The 22,376-nt window shown below is 38.4% G+C and overlaps 1 protein-coding gene across 2 annotated transcripts in view; it reads right to left on the reverse strand.

Moving 5' to 3' along the window:
* The window catches only part of GHR (growth hormone receptor), a 163,392-nt gene extending 141,261 nt beyond the window's left edge, over window positions 1-22,131 (reverse strand). Inside the window, exons 1-2 of one of the 2 annotated variants that reach the window (XM_051804777.1) lie at window positions 21,883-22,131; window positions 6,059-6,114 (exon numbers count right to left, since the gene is read on the reverse strand). The gene's annotated coding sequence lies outside the window, so the exon portion shown is untranslated. The remainder of the gene's footprint in view (window positions 1-6,058; window positions 6,115-21,882) is intronic. The other variant, XM_051804776.1, reaches the window with a different exon arrangement.
* Between the last annotated feature and the right edge of the window lie 245 nt (window positions 22,132-22,376).

Below are 22,376 nucleotides of genomic sequence, written 5' to 3' on the forward strand. Positions count from 1 at the left end.
CAGCCTGGAGGAGACTGAGGGAAGACCTCATTGCAGTCACAACTTCCTCGTGAGGGGAAGAGGAGGGGCAGACACTGATTTCTTCTCTGTGGTGACCAGTGACAGGACCCAAGGGAATGGCCTGAAGTTGTGTCACAAGAGGTTTAGGCTGGATATTAGAAAAAGGTTCTTCACTCAGAGGGTGGTTGGGCACTGGAACAGGCTCCCCAGGGAAGTGACCACAGCACCAGGACTGACAGAGTTCAAGAAGCATTTGGATGATACTCTCAGGCACATGGTGTGACTCTTGGCAATAGGTGCAGGGCTAAGGGTTGGACTCAGTGATTCTTGTGGGTCTGTTTCAACTCAGCACATTCTGTGATTCTGTGATTCTCTGATTCTGTGATTCTTTGAATATGTTTTTAAAGGATTTTTATATCACTGATCAAACAGACAATCAGGGCAAAGAGGTCTTTTATCAAAATTTTAGGTTGAATTGTGCTTTTCTTTGTCATTGTTTACTTTAGTCTACTGCAGTTTAGATACCAGTCCTGAGGTAATTTGCAAATGCAATGTTTAAATGTCTTCAAACAATGGCAGTAACATTTACCTGATGTGGTTTTGTTATTTTATTTTTAATCATAACAACTGTAACCCCAAAGTGGAACACCAGCAGATGTGTCCTTTCCAGTTGCCTTTCACTGTACTTGATAACATTCCATCCATCCTGATGCTTGTAAACAGATGCTTAAATATCCAGCCAGCCCAAACTTTTGACACAGGCCACATCTAGAAATAGCCTGTACAGAAATAATCCCATAAACTATTTGACATAGCCAAGAGGAGGGCCCCATTATGTTGTGACTTGTGCTAGTTGCTGTTTACTAAGAACACTAATGACTTTGACCCCAGCAGTTGTGCTCAAATAAGAGAAAAAGTCACAAAACTGCTTCTTCTCATTTTCATAAATTTGAAGTTTTACTTTTATAACTTTGAATTAGTAGTTTTCAGCTATTACTCCTGGTGCAGACATGGCCAGCAGGCCAGCAGCTAGGACTGTCTCTCTGTCTCACATGAGGGACTCAAGGTTAAAGGCCTGTTTGCCCCTGCCCTCACTCCCAGATCAATCCATGCCTGGCCAGAGCCTCTGCATAGGAAAGCTACTGGAGTATTCCTATTGCATACTAGAAGTTGAATTTAAAATCTGAAACAAGTCATTAACTTTCTCAAGGACAGGGAAATGTGAGGTAAGTTTGTAATTCTGGAGATATATCTCATACGAAAGTATAGCTTCTGTTACTTGTGGAGCACAGACACTGTTTATGTCACCCTGCAGAGGAAGTGAAAGCTCAGTGCTGGTGTTACATAGGTGCCTAGAGGACTGGAACCTTCAAGCCCCATCCAGTTTTCTGCAGTGGAGGAATAGCTGGAAAGGAGGGGCAGGGGCAGGCAGAGCAAGGACTACAACAGTAAGATTACTCTCTTTAATATGTACATATTTCAGTGATGCTGTATATCTCCTCATATGTTTGGGCTGCCTCATTTATTTTTTCCTCACACATAATGATTGCAATGATGTTTACAGAGACAGCAAAACTAGAAATGTGTGTTAAGTTTTTAGTAACCGTTGAAAAGTGAAACACAGAGATCCCCAAAGCATAGGATCATATATAGAGCCTACATGCATCCTGACTTCTAGGCATCATGAGATACAAGTACAAGATTGGTGTTCTTCAGCATATCCCCTGCAGTTTATGTGCAGGACTCTGGTCCACAATTTCCAGCTATTTTCTCATCTAGACACCTTGAACTCTCTCAAAGACCACCTTAAGCAATGATTCATTGAGATAGGAGCATCAGAACTCAGTTTTTCTTTTGGTTATGAATATTCATCTCATTTCATGCTTAAATATATTCATGGCCAGCAAAAATCTATTTCTTCATGAGTCAAAATTGTCCTTTACCTGAAATAATACACTTTCCTCCCAGTGCTTTCCCTGGGTATATTGATAGTTACTTTATTACCTCTTTGCTTTGACTTTGATTTTAGCGAGCTGCTTTAGTCCCTTCTCAGGTAGGAGGCTGATACAGTAGTCAATTCTAGTAGGAATGGAGATCCACCTGCTTAATTTTTCTAATAATTCTGATGCTGACCTGCCCTAAAAAGACAATTTCCAGTTCAATGCAAATATTTTTTGTGTTTTCTCCTTTTTGTTTGCTTTGTTTTGACTTGGATCAAAACCTGAACATTTTGAAATTTCCAGTGAACTGAACTTCTGAGAATGTAGAAGATCAGTTGTCACCTTAGTTCTGCTACCCAAGGCCCCAAGCCTGTGACTTTGGCTGGAGCAGTGAAATGCAGGTCCTTGTCTCCTATATATTGGAACTGGATGCCCTGGAATTACAAAATCTGAAATTCACATCAGTCTGGGTGTAGTACATTTGCTGAACCTAGTGTGAGCAAAGTGCCTGGTTTCTGGGAAGCTCCCAGCAATCCAGCCCCACCTTGGGTTCTGCTGAGGCTCCTCAGAGCTGCATGGTCCAGATTACACATTTCAGTGTGTGAAACACACTGTTCAGTGACTTGTCTTTTTTCTGTCATTAATACTGCCTATCCCTGTATGAAGTTCCTTGTCTGGTACATCTTTCTGCCCAAAGTCCCTTCTTTAGAGCAAGCCACAGCTGCTATAGTGCTGGGTGGAGCTGGCCACTGCTACCCAGGAACACGAGAAGACATGCCACCCTGAGGAGCAGGACAGACAGTGCTAAGGGGAGTATGTTCATGTGTGTATGTGTATACCTTGATTCCCTAAGCATTGCTGACAAAGCTGCATGCGGTCATCACTCCCTTTCTCATCTTGTGCTAAATCCCATCTTCCCTCTTATTTTGACAGTATTTTCAATGTAATGCTAAATAAAACAGGAACAGGGAATGAGATTGCTCAATGAGCCCCATATAACCCTCATCACTTAACATGCCCTTTGGCAGGTTTTGACCTAAGTCAGCAAGCCCTGAGTAATGCCAGGGGTATAGCACTGGCTGGGAACTGTCTCCGGTAGAAAGTATGGAGATGACTAAACTGCTGGAGCTGGCTTCTTGTTCTTACACTGTCCTCCAGCACTGTCCCAGCAGTGTCTGAACCCCTGAGTAGGCAACATGGTACACGTCAGGGGTATGCAACACATTCCCTCAGTTTCACGCTATGAAAACACTGGTCTGGCAGACTGATACCTGAGCCTTGACACAATTTTAGCTACCACAAAGAAATAATCATCATACTATACAAGTGCTGGATGGGGGCCCAGAGGAAACCGTGGCCAAAAGCTATGTAATGTGGGCATTGCCCATCTGTGACTCGTTGTGTTTCACATAGTAGTACAGATGTAGTCACGGTCATCTGCCTACTTGAGCTGTCTCTAATTAATTTCCATAACATAAAACTTAGTAGGATGAAAACAAGGTTTTTTTTTTTTATTTTACTCTGTCCAAACATTTTCTGTCCATGTAAATCAACCAAAACCTCTATATAGAGCCAATGTGCTCAGCTTTTAGATGGTGCTTTGCGTAAACTTCTGAGAGTTTTCGTCCCACTTAGTGATCTCCAACCACAACCTCACTGCCCCCCACCCAGACACAGCTTTTGGAGATCACAGTTCAGAAATACAGAGTTGGAATTAAAATTACTAGAGCAGCAATCCTCATTGTCTCAATTGCCTCTTTCAGCTCCTGCATCATACATCAAGCCTCACTTTTTGGTCCACATAAAAGAAAAACATTAATATTTATATATATTAATATTCTTTCCAGATCATTGCCAGCCTTCTCAGATCTCACCTCTCTCCTTCCCTACTTTCAGCTGCACAGCTCTACTTCAGTTCAGGTTAATGTTTTCAGGGAGGCTGAGGCTCCTTATGATCATTCCTAGCCCACTCTTGTAACTGAACTATAGATTTCAAAGATTTACTGGAGGAATAGTCTCTTATCTGGTAACAGATCCAGTTATTTGCCTCTGCATTCATGATTGCAGTACTTTGGACTTATAGGCTTTTCTGTTATAGGAAGCCAGTTAACTCCTTCCCTATTGCATGGTGGGGAAAACTATCTTCCCTTCCCCATTCTTCAAATTTATTTATTGTCTTGCAAGTTTTTTATAGGTATACGATTGAAAGATAAATTTGAATAAGTATGTTCAAGGAGAGAAGACAGGGAAGATATTTGCCAAAAGCAAAACTTTCATGTGATTCTGAATTGACTTGTTTTTTATATCATTAAAATAAAATCCATTAATTCTAAATCCTAGAAGATGGCTACTGTTCTGAACTCTGCAGTTTAAAACATTGGCTGTTCCTTATCTGACAAGTTCTAATAAGGCCACACCATAGATCCAGACCATCCACATGCTCGTGAAAGCTTTGCTATCCACAGCAGCTGCAGCAAAAAATGCAGCACCTAAATTCAAGCAGAACAGCCACTGCACAAAGGTATTACACTGAGCACTGAGACATTTACTTAATGAGATAAAAAATTAGATGGGTCCTTGCTTGCCAACATTTGAGCTCCCTTTCCACAGCCTACAGCATCTGGTCTGAGAGCACCAACTCCAAGAATGGACTTGATGTCTGATAATCAAAGTAGGATTGAGAACTGTGATGAGCTCTGAAATCACAGGGCTATGGGACTAGAGGGAAAAGAAACAAAACATTTGTGCCAATCTCATTTGCATAATACTGATCAAGTCCTTAAGTCAGTTTGATTATGAATTATTCAGACAGAAAAACTAAGTTTACATGTATACACAATATTGTATATAGCAGAATCTAATCCCCATCTGCCCCCATTGGGTGGTAATCATCACACTTCTTTTTCCAGCAAAATGAAGACCATGATTATTGTTACAGAATAAAATCAAGTCTAATGAGAAAATTTGTCATTAAACTAAATAAAAAACAAATAGTGATGTTAAACTCTGCTTTCATTAATAGCAGAATGAGCAAATGCATGCTATTAGTTACACATTGCTGCTTGTTTTCTCTTGCTGTTATATTCATAGACCTTGTGTTTTTGTTAAAATGAGAATGATAAACAGCTGCAGTGTCCTGGATCACAAACTGAAATGGCCTCTTTCAAAGCATGTGAAGCCAATAAAACTGCAAAACCAGATCTGAAACCAAATCCAGTGCTGACAGAGTAAGACTGAAGTAACCTCACTTGCTAATTTTTTACCTAATTACATCTGATTTCAGCAGATGAGAATGACTTGATTCCTACTGATAGCAGTGGAGTAGTTGCACTGAATTTCCTAATCCTTTCTCCTGTTATAATATCCTGGATCATCACTGTGTTGCTCAAAAGAGAGCAAGTAAAAATTTGGTATGATCATTGTCTTTCTTACCATTTTTAATATTAAGCTCTCCTTTATCTTCTCTAGAGCAGGCTTTTGTCCTTTCTCCCTCTGAATGCTGCCAGCTCAGTTCATGGTTACTACCTCTTCTCCCCTTCTCCATTTACTTAGGTATCTTGAGATAAAATGGAAGTCCCTCAGGACATTAGACTTGGAAGCCTCCAATGCTGTTGTATCTCTTACTGCTTTTCAACTCTCTCCCCATCCCTAAATTGCCTCTTATATTTCTCTATAATTTAAAAAAAAGTCCCCAACTTCCCATAATCTAGCCTAACAACACATTTTTTAATGTCTTGAGCTAGTAAGAGCAATGTTTCCCTTATTTGTGCATTCTAGCTACTTATTTATCAGTGTCCTGGCCATCTATAGACAGCTGAGAATGCAGAAAATTGACTTCGATCTATTAATGTAGAGTTTTCATTCCTTTTTTAAATCAAACCTTCATCCTTGAGAAGGATGAGGCTCTGCTCTTCTGCTTCAAAGGCAGAACCCATGAAATTTGTGTTGAATGTGAGACAAAGCTTTGAAGAGCAGTCACGAACTGCTGCTGTGACCATCATGATACTCATTCTTTTCCTCACTGTTTCACAAGCATCAAAAATGGGCTCTACAGCTAGGACTCAAGCCAGTCAGGGGCCCAAAACTGGTTAAACAAGGGAGTTAGAGCTGATACGTACCAGTTGTTGGAAGCAGCAGGACTTACGAAAGGTATGCCATGACCTGATGATCCTGCCTGCAGGGACAAAGGAAATGTTGATCCTGTGTATCCTCTGCCGATTTTTTGTGCTATTCCATAACATTCTGCTTATTTCACAATAAGTTAATGAGCCTACTGTGTTGCAACTTCACCCCAGAGCTACTTAATTCTTTTTGCTGGGGTGATAAATACCAGCAGACCTCCCAGGTCACCAGGGTTTGTGACATGACCCCTGATTGTGATCTGAGCAGTGTCTGGGAGTAGCATGAGTGCACCTCTCCCAGACTCTGTCCTGTGATAAAGGCACATCAAGGCCATTTCAACGAAGGTCTTGTTTCTCCAACTAGTCACTTGTTCATCATCTCCCTGTTTTTCCATATCAGATGCTATTCCACGTGATGGCCCTACAGCATCTCTGAGAGTTATTGTGAGGGAATGGTTAATACCCCTGGTGAAGGAGAAAGCCTCAAATGGGGCATGTGTAGAGCATTGGCTGTTTAACTTCAATAAACACAATTTTTGGATTTGACTCCACTAGGTTGGGTGATCCAGTTCACCCTTCCTCCTTTCCCAAGTGTTAGGTAACCTTGGAGGTAAGTCCTATTCACACTTATGCCCCACATCACCACTAACAGCATTTGGCTCTGGCCAGTAATATTCCATTAGCATCTGAGATCTAGGACAATAGGTTTCACTGTAGGATGCTCTATTCAGAGTCCCATTGCTCTGTCAGCGCAAAAGAGCTTTTCATCCCCTCTGACCAGACAGGTCTTTGATTCCCTCCATGGTGAGGAGAACCCTGCGTCAAGATGCAGGAAGTGAAGCAGAATGGGCAACAGAAATGAACACAGTGGTCCATAACATAGATCCTATCCTCAGCCTGAAGAAGACCAAACAAAACTCAGAACCCACCAAAAAAAGCCTACATTAGCAAAAAAAAAGTGAGCATAAATGGCTTTCTGATTGTAGTTTTGTTATAAAATCGCTCATCACTAACAAAATTATAGAGAAAAGCCTTCTTTTCTGTGTGCAGAAAGGTGATATGCCTTGAGGTACAAAGCACTTTGGATGTGAAGGAGGTGTTAATGGGTGACTTGCTTTGATTAAGTCAGCCTGTGAACTTTGAGCACTGATTTCTTAGGCAATCTTCAAAGACTACATGCCCTCCAGATTCCTCTGAGTCAGGCCATTACAGGGAAATGTACTTGTCTTTGTAGTGAGGAGTTGTTTGCTCTTCAGTAATTCTTGCTTTCTACTCATCTTGCTGAAACCCTCATTAGTGCCTATGATCAGCTGGCACCACCATTCATTTTCCGTTTTAATGTTTTACTTGAATTCATCTGCCTTTCAGAGGTCTGCTCATCTCTGAGCACAAAAAGGCTCTTAGTTCTTCACTACCTGAAGGGAGTAATTACCATCCTCACAGCCTCTGGATCTTCAGCCATTGCTAGTGCCTAAGGAAATTTCAGGAGCATGGGCTAGGACAAACTCTGTTCCCTATCACACAGTTACCCCAACACAGTAAGTTTTCTGATATTTTTGTTGCAAAGCCTCCTTAATGTGGTCTGTCTGCAGCACTGACACAGCTGTAGTGTCAAAGTGCAAATGCCTAACATTTTTCCGTGCACTTAACCTCATGAGGAATACATTTCCAATGCAGCTAAGTCCTCTCTCCGTGCTCCTAGATGGGAACTGAGACCTTAAGAGGGTGAGATTTAAAAAGTTTCATCCTCTGGACATGTTTGTGTATCCCTGCTGCCTGTGGAGAGACCCTTAATAACTGTGCAAACTAAACATCGAAGCTGACTTTCTTGCTGAAAACTGCAGAGGAAGTAGTTTGTGATTCAGGGAATTGCGCGTGAGTGTTTTGCAGCCCAAAATATTACCAAAGGTGTTGGTTAATTTTTCCTGTTAGTATTTCCTCATTCTTGTGCTTAGTTTCAAGAGACAACTGGCATATTCTGTACTCTGAAGAAAGACTTCTTTTCCTTTGCAAGTATTGGTAAAAGACCAAGAAGGTACCTCTCATTTCAAAAAGAAGCTAGAAGGACATTCAAGCCATCATTTAAGAAATTACAAAAAGGAATAATTGTGATTTTATTGGGTTGCTTTCTTTTACAAGTGGTTGGTCTCTAAGCAAAGAAGATGCATGTGGCAATGACAGAGCTAGTCCCACTGCACTGTCATTTGTAAGTCAATGACTAACTGGTCATAAACAAATATACAGACCAGGTTTGTAAAGAGGAGCTGACCCTTAAACAGCAGCTGAGGACTGTAGGTTAAAGTCACAGGCAATCTCTAGCACACCTTGAAAACTGATTGCTTAACATTTATACTTGCCATTAAAATTGTACCACACAGTAAACTGAAACTAGGCCATAAACTATTTTGGGGAACAGCAGTAATTTTCAAGATTTAACCATTTAATGATTTTTCCCCTTTTGAGGTAGATTTTGAGACAAGAGGCAAGGCAGATGTCCCTGGGCTCCAGCATGAGGACTTGCAGAGGAACACCAACCTCATGGTGTCATTGAAATCTATGACTGTAGTAATTTCCAAGGTAATAATAGCAGCAATCTCATGACTGTACCATAGTAATCTTCCCTGACTGAAAAAAGATTGAAAAACTGATTTTTTGTTTATAATAAGATTGAGATTGGGCAAACTGGGTTTTTTTGAGAGTTGTCAGAGATTCTAGACATTTCCTCTTGCAAATACTGCGCATCAAAAATACAGCAGTACAGTAACACTTGTCCTTTACAGGTGCCCATGTTGAATATGGCTGCTCAGATGAACAGTAAAGTTCAGAGCACAAAATACAAATATATTTAATATAAATTCAGTAAATAAACCTCCAAGTTCTCAGATGGAAGAAAGAAAGTTGTATGTGAAAGAAAGCACTTGACTGTTGCAATGGGGACTGTTACATTTGGGATTTTACTGGATAGTACATACATGAACTGTCTTTATAATTGGTTAAAATAGTACAGAGACTGTTTAGCTTATTTTAAGGCATAAATCCCAAGAGCCTTTGACAGAAGTGAAACAACCCCAAACAAACAAACAAAAATACATCATCCCTCAAACCAAAACACACCCTGGAGAAGTTAAAAGTTATTCAAAGTCAGACTCATATGTCATGCATGTGCCAAATGCAGGCAAAAAAGATTAGGCTGAACCTTTGAATTGAAGTTTCTATAGTTTTGAATGCCTAGTCTTGCAAGTCAGTGAAATTAATTTTCAGAAATCAACTACTGAATTAATATAGCAATCAACCTATAAATTTCTGATGAATGACCTTCAAACGATGGGTAGAAAGAGTCTTTTAAGAAGTCACCTTGCAACCATTTTCGAAAGAGATTCTGTTAGAAACTGTTCCTTAATACAGATTTCAGGAGGTCCATTTTTTTGTGTGTTTTTTTTGTTGTTGGTTTTTTCAGAGGAAGGGCAGTGGGAATATCAGCCTTGCTGTCTTGCTAGTCGAAGCAAAATAAAAATATCTCTCCTGTTACTCTTCCTTGGCAGTAAAAGACCTGCTAAAAGAAAACCCTGAGTCCTGTGCTATTCTTTTCATTGAGGCCATCCTAGCCTCAATCTGTCTATGCATTCCTCTGCTGTTTCTTATTCAGAATATGCAGCCTCATATTTCCTGAAATCTCTGTGTCTACAGCTGCATCTTCTCAGGTACTGGGTTTCTAGTACTCCTAGGTTCAATTTTACAGTAAGCCTTCTGCCCAGCAAGAAAAACACACCACTGCAAGAACAGAAGCTTCTCCTTCCTTAGGGACAACAGGCAGTGACCTTTTTTACCTTAGTCTCACATACAAACCTAAAGCTATCTGTTTCAGAAACTAAAATTCAATGCAAAAGAAAGCAACAAAAAAGCATATATGTGAGATTTGAAATACACTTACAAAATGCCCACATTCAGTGACTTATCTTGCCTTATAGGGATTCTTCTGAGGATACTCCAGTGGAAGTCAGATGTTATAAGAGCGTATATAGACAAAATATTAATTTCTACAATATTAATATGCTGTAAGAACTCCCTCCCATTAACTTGAGCTAAAGCATATTTTATCCTCTGGAAATTTCCATAGGTTCTGTCAAACACTGTTGGCGGGATATGGACAAGCTACACCTTTTAACAATGATGTTAATAGCAAAGACTTAATCAGAAATAAAGAGATGAATAATTGTTCCTGGTGCTGCCATTTGGTATCTTCACGCACACTCTCTAAATCATGCTAAACATGCTCACTAAATATGCTGTTCATTTCAATCTTGACCAATAATATTACTACCCCTATATTGTTTTTTTATTTCAGAACTTCACTTCCCCCGTATAATACTCTTTCTGTCTGGTTGGATATCCAAACATGGCATGTTTTCCTTTAACCACATCCATAGTACTCTGGCTTGAGGATCAACGTAAATAGTAATTAACTGAGCCAGGGTAACTTGTATGGGTGCAATACAAAACATCCCCATAAAAAGCCTCAAAAGAATATTGCAAAAGGATTACTTAACCCTTTCATTAGAAAGAAGTCTGTCTCCCTGTCAAATTAATTCATCTTAATTTAGCAGGCATTATGCAGGTACTTCAAAACATCTTTGTATTTTTAATGTATATTTGACTAGGTGGTTTCCAGGCTGCAAGATAAGGTCCAAATACCACCAGTCATAAAACCTTTATACGGATTTCAGTGGGGTTGGATCCAGCCACGAAACCACACAGCCAGGAAAACAGTTGCAAATGCAGGGGAAAGTACTACAGCAACAAATACAGCTCAGACCAACACTCCATGCTGCAACCACACAGATCTCATCTGAGAAGAAACTGTGCAAGATCTCTGCAGTAAGAGTCTCTAAAAATGCAAAGAAATAATTCAGCATTGAAGGTACTGAGCTCAACTATAGGTCTTTTCATAGAAGAAAAAGATGAGAGGAAAGTTTATGGCTGGCTAGACAGTAACAATCGTGAACTGACTGTGCTCATTAACACTTATAAGAAGACAATACAAGTTCTATCAGTTCCTTCTGAAAGCTTAAGAAACTGTTCTTTAAGACTCCTTCTCAGAAACCTGAGAAATAAGGCACAAAAGAGTGAGGAGTACCTGCACTGGTCAAAGTAATTTGAACAAACATAACTTCAATAAGAGGACAAAGAAACACAATAAAACAATAAACCACTTAGAGATAAAAAATTAATCTACAAAATAGGTTATGTCATTATTACTAACCTTCTCTCATGACAGCAGTCCAAATGTAGGGTAACCTCTTTATCCAAGCTAAGAAGTATGTGAAATAGTCAAGCTCTGCAGTATGTGGAACTACAGGGCATGTATTGCTGGGTAAAAGGTAGCTTTTGTTATTTGTACTGCTGCTCTTCAATTCTACCACCACTCTTGCTGCCTTCCTACCCACATCTGTCATCACTGTCAGAGCACTTCCCCAACTGCTGTTGGTCTTCAACATGTGAGCTCTTTCAGACCTTCCAGGAGACTATTTCAGTGCTTAACTCTTAGAGGGAATAAAAACTTACTCTTCAAAAATGGACAGTATTGGCCATGATTTTTACTTGTCTTAAGATCTTTCACCCTACCATTACTGGCTGCAGTTGCTGCCAAAGCAGCAATTTGTCTATGGGAATATTTGTCAAAAATTTAATTTCTGTAAGTGTCCAGAGCTGCAGTCCTACGATCACTTCAACTTGATAATTTATTTTTTCTCTAACAAAATTATCCTAAGTTATTGCACATCTGGCATATAAGTAATGTCTGGTACAGCTGTTCACTTCTCCTGTATGTCAACAAGTACCAAGACTTGTGGACTCTTCTTTCAAACGGGTCCCTGCTCAGATTGAGTACTTTGGTAGCTTCTGTTTACTTTGTACTGAAGAACATCTCTAGTAAGGAGAACAGCGAGCTGACATTTCCTTTCAACACTGAATTTTTCTTCTAATAAATTTCATATAATTATTTCTGAAGAAATTTTCTGGGTAATAGAATACAAGCGCATAGTGAGATTTGAACCCCATTCTGCTAAACACGTATACCATCTATTTTCAGTTACTTTGATTGCTTGCTTGATACCCAGCACTTACATTCAAGAGTCTAAATTCTCTGTAACAGCCTGTTGAGGAATGTAGGCATCTTTGAATCGTGATGCTTAGCATGTAAATTAGACATGTAAATTCAGAATATATAGCCACACCTTTTATAATCTGCAGATCAAAACCAAAGGTATTTACAGGAGTGCACTGCAGGAAGGATATATAGCTCAGAGACAATGTAGTGCAAAGCATCACCAATGTCTCCATAAGGAAACAAGCAGTCTTTTTTAGCTCTAGCTTAATGACAACAAGTTTTGACCTCATCTGCCTTGCACAGAGCAACATTAATGCACTTATGTGCTTGCTGTGGTGCTCTGGATGGGCTTGTTGTTTTTGGCATTGCATGACACAATGAAAATATAAGATCTAGCATGTGCCCTGATGCTGCATTGAAGGCAGCAGTTCCTCCTAGAAGTCAGAAAGTGCTGAGACTCAGGTACCATAAGTAGGAGCATGGAATGAGTCTTCAGAGGAAAAAGGACATAGAAGATGATGTTCTCTGCAGGAGCCAGCCCTGTCCCCCGGGATCAGCATTGCTCTGCTAGGTTCTGACTTGTTGCTGGACTCAACACTCAGGCAGGTCAGGTGTTCACATGGGTTTACATCGAACTTCACAAGCTTCTGGGACCCAGAGAGCTTTTAGGCAGAGTGTGTTTCCACATGGTACTCTCCAAGAGTTCTGGTCTTCAAAATGAGATCAGGAAGCACCTGCCCTGGATGGGCTTGCTGGCAACCAGGTTGAAGCTGCCAGGATTTTTTGTTTCTAGTCTATTTAGCTGCAGGATGGTGGTCACACTGGTCCAGGAGGTAAACTGGTGTGAGATAAAGTGGAATTGTGCTTATGCCAGACCTTAGCAGTCCTTCCATAATTCACATAAATAGTCTGTAATCCAGATAACTGATATTTGACTGTTGTCAGAAATACAGATTCTAGTAGTTTTCAGGCTAACAGATTAAAAAAATGAGGGTAGACAGTGTATTAACTAAAAAAAAAAAATAACCTAAGTAAAAACAAAAGCAAAAACAGGAGAAAATCTTAAAATACTATCTTTATCAAAGATGAACAATTAAAATTTAGGTAATGCATCTTCAACTAAAAGAGGATGTAAAACAAAGTTCTGTCAGACCTGTCCCATGAAAAAACATCTTCTTTCTAATCTGAAGTATTTATAATCTTTTATAATCAAATGCATTTTCTATGGAAGTGATATGCATCAGAACCTAGAGGCAATCATGATTCCTCCCATAGAAAATTAAAATATTTTGACTCTTCATATTTATTTAATGCAGAAAAAAAATCTTTATTAAAGTATATATTTGTTGACTTCTACTCGCATAATAAGTAAATAGACATTAATCACAACAGCTGTCTTGAATTTTCTGGATATCTTTTGGTGTTGTACATGAGATACTGGCATTTACAGGGCACGTAAGTAAAGAATTCAACTTGAATGGCACACCCCATCCCTAGGAAAGGGTTGCACTATTTTTTTTAACAAGAAAGAATTGCGTGCAGTATTTCAAGGGATGAGGTTAACAATAGGAATTTAAACAGATAGCTATAAACTTACTAAAGTGGGGATTAGTGCAGACCGTGGTGCACATTGATTCCAGATTGCAGATTTGTGGATTTTCATTTCGTACTAAGAAAACAACCACACTGGACCACTAAGGGTATGTTCCCTATGTTCTGGGTCTCCAGCTCAAGACAGCCAGAGTCTGAATTTCTAGATGCTGACAAGTTGGTACAGCTGAAGCCAGCAGATGCCATGAGTGGTGGGTGGCTATTAGACAGATTTCAGGCATCTCCAGTGAAGAAGTCAGGTAATGAAGCACTTAGTTTAGAGGCTGCTTCTGTAAATGCTGGGATAAATATTCAGAAAGTTTACAAAATACCACGTCAGGGAGCTGAGGTGGCCAACTCATTTATGTTTGTAGGCTACTCAGATCCTATGGTAAGAAACATCAGAGAGAATAACTCATTTCATTTTGGATACAAGGTTCAGATTACATAAGATAAGCGTGACAAAGTCACACAAGTGACAAAAATAAGTATTGTGATATTATGTCATCTACTCAGCACTTCACATTCACAACACAGAAATACCCATTCTGGGGGACTAAGGAGAAGGTCCAAATTGTTTCCCCTAAGCAGCTAAGGGACTTGTTCAGCTGAAAAACATAAATGCTTGTGTTTTGCCAAATCACATTCTTTATCACTGTACTACACTGGATGACATAAATGTTAAACAGACTTCATTTTGGTACTTCTTAAATTTCACCAATTTAGAGTAAGTAATCAGTATTATAAAGAAACAAAAAAGCTGCACCCTTATATATAATCTCTTAACCAAAAATGCTGCATAGTTAACACTAACTGCCTAATTCATGTACTTTTACTTCATGTAGCCATTTCAATTAATTATATGTTGCTATGTAATTATATATGTGATATATATAATATGCAGTATTAATATATTGAACATTTAATGCTATTTTTATAGAAACACATTGATACTACTTATAATTTAATAGCAAATATTATTTAATATGTTTCTATTTGCTTTAAAACATTTTCCTACTGGAATACACACTTTACAGAACCAGAGACATCTATATTTGACTAACTTTACTATTCTGCTTACAGCAATGACTGTACGAGGGCATTAAAAGAATCTTCATTTAAAGACAGAAAAAGTATCCAGAGAGTTATTAGGGATGAAAAAGGACTTACTTTCTAACCTCCTCTTTTAATTTAATCTGCATAATTCTCCATTAGATGTCATACAGTATTCAACTGACAAGATGTTAGAAAGAATGTCTATTAAAATGAATGGTTCTTATCATATATATATGTGTCAGTGTCATAGTATGAACAGTTACTGCCCATTTATGCCTAAAACACAAATGTTGCCCGAACTCTGCAATCCTTATGATGAAGCTGAATTCAGGTCTTATAATGTCTAGGTGAGTTTGCATCTGAGTATTCAATAGCTACGTGTCTATAACCATGCAATATGTTAGTCCCTGGTGAAACCAGAAGAGGGAATTTCAAGACAGCTAATTTTTTTTTTTAGTACTTCTACTTCAAAGACTTAATTTAAAGCTTTCTTCCAATTCTCCAGGTTTAGAAGAAAAAATTTCAAGGTTTAGAAGAAAATTCAATTTTCACAGTTTAGAAGAAAATTCAACTTATGTATGCCAGTTATACTGCTGTTATAATTATCATAGTAACATTATTGATCATATTGCTTGATAAAAAATATTCATTGGTCTTTTTTTTTTGTATCATGTATAGCAGAAAGGACTTGTATTTCTTTTCCAGAAAACATTTTGAGACAACTTCAGAGTCAACATCCTAGCACATAAGCGGCACCAAACTGCGCCCTTCAGATGACTGAGATTTTTGACGTATGAGCACATTTTTTCTTGCAAGAGTTTGCAGATGCTTGAGTGATACTTGTACTCATGTAATAAAAGTAGGGCAAGACCAGAACAGGCATGAGTGTATTTTTCCACTACAAATGCTTTCTATTCAATTGCAGCCATTAATATTGTCATAACGACTCTCAAGACAGTGGAACAACTGCAGCACTAATTAAAAGAGGGATCCTAAAGGGTTCTTGCAATCAATAGAAATAATTACCATAGTCTGTTATTTAAACTCACACTTGTCGATCCTTTAACGCTACACCTGCTACATGGTGAAATATTTGAATGCTGACAAATTAATATTTTTACATGATGCCCGAAGAAGGAATTTTTCCGACAGATAGCAGGGCAAAAGATGTGGTGTACTACTGAGCAATGGCATCACTAGGATTTTATGAATAAATTGCAATGCACGTCTTAGCATGTCCCTTTCTATCATTTTGACAATATTGCAGAGAGGTCTTCTTGTCTAGGAGCTCAAATGACCTCAGACAATAAAACAAGGCATAGAGAAATGGATGGCAGCTGCTATCACTATATTCTCTGCCTAACCCACACATAGCATAGCTTTGTGCAGTGAACAGTTGATGTGTTTCATACATAAGAAATACTACAGAGATCATCAAGGTTTTTTGGTTGGGTGGTTTTTAGGTTTTTGTTTTTGTTTTCAAAACAGAAGTATTTATAAGCACAGATTAATTGCATATAACATTTGAAGACAAAATTTGTTGTAATGTGTGGTGATTTGGTGACCCTTTTGCAGACATGTGTTTCACTCTGTCAAGTGTGACATGGTCACTGCTGTGCAATGCATACAAGGGTCTGACCTATCACAGGATCAGCAGGAGAGCTGGGCTGCCTGTAGGACAGTTACTACTGTGAGTGAGATGAAGCACAAGGTTTTACTTTCCTCCTGGCTAGAGATTTCATATCCTCTAAAATCTTAGTAGAGAAAATTTAAAAGTGGTTAGCACTGCAATAGTACTCACTAGAAACAAATACAAAAAATAAGGTAGAATAAAACCTAGGGGTTAGGTTCCTTCCTAAGCAGGCACGCCTAAGGAATTCATGCCTGCAGACTCCTTCACTTTACAGGTAGCCTTTTGGCTGGTAGTGAAGAAATAAAGATACCAGCTTCAGGTGAAAGAGTTCAACTCCCCAGGTAGGCCAAGGCTTCATAAGGAGTTGATCACTGCTATGAGACACTAACATAGCTAATGGACTGATGAAACACATTTGCACTATTTTTTGATAGATGCCCTTTGCTGTGGCATATGGATCCCCCTCTTGAAGGCAGAGTAGCCATGCTTGTGTCTGTGTATGTGGAGTGGGGACAATTTAAATTTTTAGCTATGGGGGCCATAAACCTTCCATAGACTCACAAAGTGTCTTATTGTCATGTAGTCATGTAGTCAGGACTACTAAGTGAGCACCAACATGTTTTCTTAACTCTTTGGGGAACAATAAATGATGAGGAAACTGCAGAATAAAACACAGTTTTCCATTATTGTGCTATTTAAAAAATCCACTCAAGGTCCTTCAGAGATGCTAAAAATCCATGCTGCACATCAGAAAAATATGGGTTTTCTGAAGTGGTTAATGTATTGTCTGAACATGTTTTGAAGCTGTCTTAAACTCTCACAGAATACAAAGGGCTTCTGTTTGTATACTTGATCTTTCAAAAAACTTTAAAAATTAATATTTGTGTTTCTCTAATATGTATGTTCACATCTTTACATGTTAGGAATAAATACAAAGAGATATTTCAAGTAGCAAAATTTTCTTTTACTGTGCATATTTCATGCATGTTATTTTGTGCTGTGGATTACATACAGAGAAGAGGCATGCTTATATTTTTTGGTTTTATGTGACCCTTCTCAGCTCTGCAACCACACTGGAACCAATTACTCCAATTATCTGAGATTACAAGATTACATTTTGCATATTTGTAGGCTTGGGAAGAAGGGGAGGTCATCAGGAGGATAAAAAATGTTGCTGATTATAAGAAGAGGTAACATTTAACCTGATGACAGCATTGAGCACAAATATAAAGGAGCTAAGCCATAGCTGAGTGAAAGCTTCAGTTGCAGCTGGAGTCACTTGTGTATTAGACAAAATAAGCAAGAAAATCAGTCTTTTGAAGATTAAGGACAGGCTGGTATAACACTATTTCCTGAATATTTAGGCCAAATTAAAAGATTATTATTTCCTCTAAAACTAGGAAATTGTAATATGTTAAAATAAGGTTGACTATTACATGTTATTTCTATGAAAATCTAAGCAATAATGCTGTAGGTGCCTTTGTCTGGCACTCATCAACTGCAGATTATTGTAACCTAAAGAATGAAACTTGTGATTAAAACCCTTTCATTTATACGTAAGACCAGTTCTACATCTTTGTAATATCCTGCCACAGTTACGGTCTTTTCTTAATCACTTCAAGCAGTTAGAAATGTTCTTCTCCAGCAGTAACATGACGTCTCTTTCTTTCTTCAGACTGTTCCATTCTTTTCTCTAATTCTCCCATTACACTGTTCCTGGATTATTTCTTATCTCGACTCATTGCAAGCAGAGTCACAGGCTTTGAGATCCATGGGATCACCCCATCAGTGTTTTTTCTTAGGAGTACAACAAATGACTAGTTTATATTAGCACAAGACATAACTGTACAGACACCACCAGCTATATAGTGCAGAAAAAATCAACGGCATGTCTTTATTCTGGCACTGCATATGTACAGAGAGAGAGAAGAGAATGGTATCAGATATTGAAATACCACAGATGAGATTTAGGCAGAAAAATGGCTTAGTAATCGGTGTCCCAAAAATACCATTTCTTCCTCATTGGAAATTAATATATCATGTTTCTATACTATCTTCCTACCCCAAAATGGAAGCAAATGTTCAATTTTAATTTAGAATCAAGAGTTCATTCATTGCTAAATTTGCTATTACCTGTTTGTCTGCTTGCATTTAATTGCATACATTAATTTTTTAATTATATCTCAATTTTAAGATTAAACATGTAAAATAAGATTAAAGAGCTTAACAAAGCACTTAAGAGAAGTCTAAACACTATGGCCTTTCTGTTTGACTGGTACTCTTGTTTCAGAAGAAATTAATTCGAATAGCAGTAATAAGGGAGGACGATGAGTTTAAAAAAATAGCTAATAGGGCAAATAGGAAACTCCTGAATTTTCCAGTAGTTGTTTACATGACTTCAGATCAATCATTGACTCATTGCACATCTCTTCTGCTTCTTATAATATAGGCTCTTTAGGGCAGGGACTGCCTTCTACTCTGTGTTCTTATTATTGCAAGGCTTCTCTGTCACGTTTGGTGTCAGAGGTCACATAGGATTGAACTTACAGTTTAGGATGTGTGGGTTCTCTGAGACCAAACACCACAGAGCAGTCAGAACCAATGATTTACTAGATACCAGTTTTTCTAACTTGCTAACAGCAACTGAAGAAGCACAGAAAAGGACATCCAAAGCATTAGCTATTTCAATTAGAGATAAAATAATGTCACCAGTTAATGACAAATGTCATATCAGTTTGCTGAACACTGAAAGTGTTCTAGTAGTGTAGGGTAGCATTATGTAGGCTTGTAGTTAAGATAAACTGGTATTTATCATTTTAATGCATGTTATTTTGGTCCGGAAAAAATTAACCTACTAATTATTTCTGAGACAATAACCAAATCAAACACAGGTATTTAAGGTCTCATTCTGGCCGCTCAATACCTGAATATTGCTTCACAAAATAACCTCAGTATCTGATGCAACTACCTTGTTGTTCAAGTAGTTAGTAAGCTCTGGAAAAATTCTCAGTATCCTTTCCAAACCTCAGCTAAAGAAAACTATGTGGTAATGTGAAGATTAATAGCTGAGTCTCTCAGACTCTGGCATACTCAAAGCATATTCCATTTGCTAAGATTTGTGACAAAATTTTAAGACCATGTTCCTAAAGCCTGGTAAAATGCAGACTAAGGGTTTTTAGGAATTCCATCAGGAGTTGCACAGACTGCAGTGCTGAGTGTACGGAAGCAACACATATTATACATATTTGGTTTCACCAGTTCAGCCTCACTGTAGACAAGAGTAATAAGGACAATCTACACCACTGAAGTCAGAAATAATTGGTATAGTTTATGAAGGTTTCAAAGGACTTCAGGATTACAAAAATATGAAGATTACAAAAAAGTGATTCTGTGTGTCTTTTAGTGTACTATATTTTAAACTTGATGTGTAAAATCTTCCAAAGCGTTCAGTTCTGGTTCTATGACAGATGTCTTACAAATGTATTTGATAGTATAATGAGAGAATCCAAAAATAGAGCTAAAATTAGAGCTCTGATAGAATGTAGCTCTTCATGATGAGGAATACGAAATTTTTCAGATTTACCAACTCTTCTAAAAATTAACAATTCTGAGGTGAAGTGGCTGAAACTAAATCCCACCAAAAACAATTTCAGTTTCTACAGAGAACATTAGTTGTTTATAACTATAGATAAGTGATTTTAATAACTTTTTGGTAAATAAATAAAATCTAGATTTGAAATATTAATGAAAATGCGATTATTTCAATGAATGGTTTGGGTTGGAAAAATAAATATGAAAGAAATTTTGAAGTTGCCACAAATGAAATATTTGATTTCAACATGCCTAAACCATGCCTTTTAACTATTTTCAATTTGGGATGACATAATGTGTTTACAAACTGATTCACTTTTTTTCAAAAAGGAAAAAAAAACACAGAATGTTTTATAAAAAGGACTAAGTAGACAGGAGATAAAACAAGTTGTTAAGATTGTGGATGCAGATTTTGAAACATTTGGTGTTGATTCGAAATTAAATTTCTTTTATTTTATAGGAAATCAGATTTTTTTTTTATTTTTACCCAAATAAAATCTCTTTTATCCCTTTCTGCCTCTCCAAAATTTCTTTCTGACATAGAGAAAAAGTTGTCAAGATGGGAAATTTAGATCTGAAAGACTTAAAAAGCACACTTGGAATATTAGATTGAACAGACACATTACAAGACCTTCATGAAACCCAGGTACTCCTATTTTCAGTGTGTAGTGAAACTACAGCTTCTATATACCTAAGATGAAAATACTCTAGTAATGTTTAAAAATGTGGCTGTGCTGTAGTGCTGCCAGGGTTTTTACACACAGCAGCAGGCTTGACTGAACCGAGAAATTCACAGCATTCCTGAGCGTGCCTTGTGTTTCAACAGTGACCATTTGTGGAAGAACTGGATTTACCTTATGTCAAGTGTAATATACCTGTGAAGGCCCACCATGGACCTCAGCACAGGCAAAAAGACCCACAGAGTGTTCCTGTGTTAGTTCAAGATTCGTTAGGTGTTGGATCTAACACTGCTAACATCTCCAGAAACTGATTTAGAGAAAATAATTTTAAGATTATGTGATTATCAGGTAAAATGATAAATTTGTTTCCTCAAATGCAATATCATCACACCATCTATTTAACCACTGTTGTCTCTGTGCAAAGTGGAATACAATTATGAGACAACCGAGAGGTTGCTTGTGCTGTTTACCAAGCAGACTAATGTAATTTTAAATGGTATACATTTCATCTAGTTTTCTTCTGAAAGTAATACGACACATCACATTTATATTTTCATTTTTTTGCTGCTAATCTTAGAGTAAATGGTTATGCACAAACATAAATCTGAAATTATTTTCTCCAAAGGAAACTTTCAGTGGAGAAAGAGGAAAAAAGAAATTGTAAAAATCAAATGTCAAATTTCTAGGCATATCACAGGATTGTCACAGAAAAACAGAATTTAAAGGCCTTCTTTTTCGGCTTCTTGTATTTTTCTGAAAAACAAATATATTTTGATCTACAGAGATACTTTGTGTTTTGTAGATTCATTAAAACTTCCCCTCTCCAATCACATTTCCTCCTCTCACCATCTGTAGAGCAGAAGAGAAAGGAAAAAGAGTATTTCAGAGTTGGAGAAGGGAGAGACAGATACAAGCAGTCACTACGTGTGTGCCAGCCTCAGCCCCAACAGCAAGCCAGACTGGACACTGTGGTTTAGTGGGATAAACTGCAGGAACACAGTCCCTCCAGTCCCCCTGGCCAAGCCCTCAAAACGAGGAAGAAAGTTTCCTGATGGGTGCTTTGCTCTAGAAATGCTGGGTTTGGATTTTTCGTGCTTTCTCCTGCAGCCTCCAATGCTGACCACCATTAGATCCAGGTTTCCTAGAGAAATCTCCATCCTCCTACCTTTACTACGCAGCTCCAGAGAAGACCAACGGCGTATTTCCTGTGGCAGCCAGGGAGCCATGCATCTGTCCTGCACCCGCTTGGGGCCTCACAGATGGGAAGTGGTTCCCGTTCAGAAGCTGCACAGCAGTGCTGGAGTGCTGCTGGACCTGACGTAAAAGTCTTGAAAGGGGTAAAGTATATCACCTCGGGCTCTGTGGCATGTTTACATGGGTTCAAGGGTTCCTGACCGAAGCTGGTCTCTGTCTGTCTGACCAGAGCAGGGGTGAGGGAGATATGCCCTATCTGTATCCGCCAATGTCAACATGTCCCCTGCATGGCCTTGGAGCGGGGACAGGTTACACAGTGCGGCACAAAGCAATTATTTCCTCTAAGGGGCCCTTTCTTTGGCTGCTTCTATTTTGATACAAGGAGTTAGAAAAATAGGTCATTTTCTTGGGGATTTATGAATCTCCTCATCTTTACATTCACTGCTTGAGTACTCTCTGAATGAA

This window comes from Manacus candei, unplaced genomic scaffold (assembly GCF_025592945.1).
Source record: "Manacus candei isolate 608988 ecotype Guabito, Panama unplaced genomic scaffold, ASM2559294v1 h1tg000061l, whole genome shotgun sequence".
NCBI lineage: Eukaryota > Metazoa > Chordata > Aves > Passeriformes > Pipridae > Manacus > Manacus candei.